The following is an 854-nucleotide window of genomic DNA, read 5'->3' on the forward strand; positions in this document are numbered from 1 at the left end:
GTTTCAGTTTGTCTTCTGTGCACATCCAGGATTTTGCACTTGAGGGAGGACACGGTGTTAGAAGGCAACCATGCAGAAGAGCTTCTGCAGCTCTCCAAAAACACAGTGGAGGAATATTATGTGGCACCACCAGGTAAGAGACACTTACAACAAAACAAGTATTTATCTTGCTTTTTTTTTAAAGACTGTACTGCTGGAAAAGCGGAATCTTCCCCCATTCACTAGTACATTGTTCACTAAAAATGTATTTCTTTTACCATAGGAAATATTCCCTTACCAAAGAGGGAGGAGCGGACTGCCATGCTGAAACATTCTGAATTCTGAAGATTTGGAACTTGTTTTTCAGACTAAGGAATACTGTCATCATTAGCTTTGATTTATTTTCTCAGTACGTCGATATATGAAGTTGGTCACGGCTAATATGATGAGCTGGTTGTAATGCATGTCGTTGATTTTCAGTTTGTTGCAAAAATGCAAGTACTTTGTCGCTGCTTGATGAAGAAATGAAAAGAGTAGTTTGTTTGACTAATAGTGATGTCTTGTTTGATATACAGTATCTATTCTGGTAAGGTTCAATACAATAGGGTGAATATGTTTGAAAACGACTGCACATTTTGTATCTATTTTATATTTTTCAAATTCAATAAATGTTTTCCTAAATATGTTGACACTGTGATTTTTGGTCATTAAATTAGGTAGAATAACCAATGGAGCTATGATATTTGATTTTCTTCACCCTGATATTTCTTATTGTTTTATCTCAATTGGTTGGTTTACTGTAAATATTTGGGGATTGCCATTCACGAATAGCAAAAGCTGGCAGCCACAGGATGCCAGAAGGAATGCTGGCGAAG

General features: G+C 36.5%; 1 long non-coding RNA gene across 1 annotated transcript; it reads left to right on the forward strand.

The window, feature by feature from the left end:
- Nucleotides 1–7: 7 nt before the first annotated feature.
- Nucleotides 8–562, forward strand: LOC109509137 (uncharacterized). Its single transcript, XR_002166881.1, has 2 exons — nucleotides 8–133; nucleotides 263–562. It is a non-coding gene; the product is annotated as an uncharacterized LOC109509137 (long non-coding RNA).
- The last annotated feature ends 292 nt before the right edge of the window (nucleotides 563–854 follow it).

The sequence above is a fragment of the Hippocampus comes genome, unplaced genomic scaffold, assembly GCF_001891065.2.
Source record: "Hippocampus comes isolate QL1 unplaced genomic scaffold, H_comes_QL1_v1.1 C16783888, whole genome shotgun sequence".
NCBI classification, from domain to species: Eukaryota; Metazoa; Chordata; class Actinopteri; order Syngnathiformes; family Syngnathidae; genus Hippocampus; species Hippocampus comes.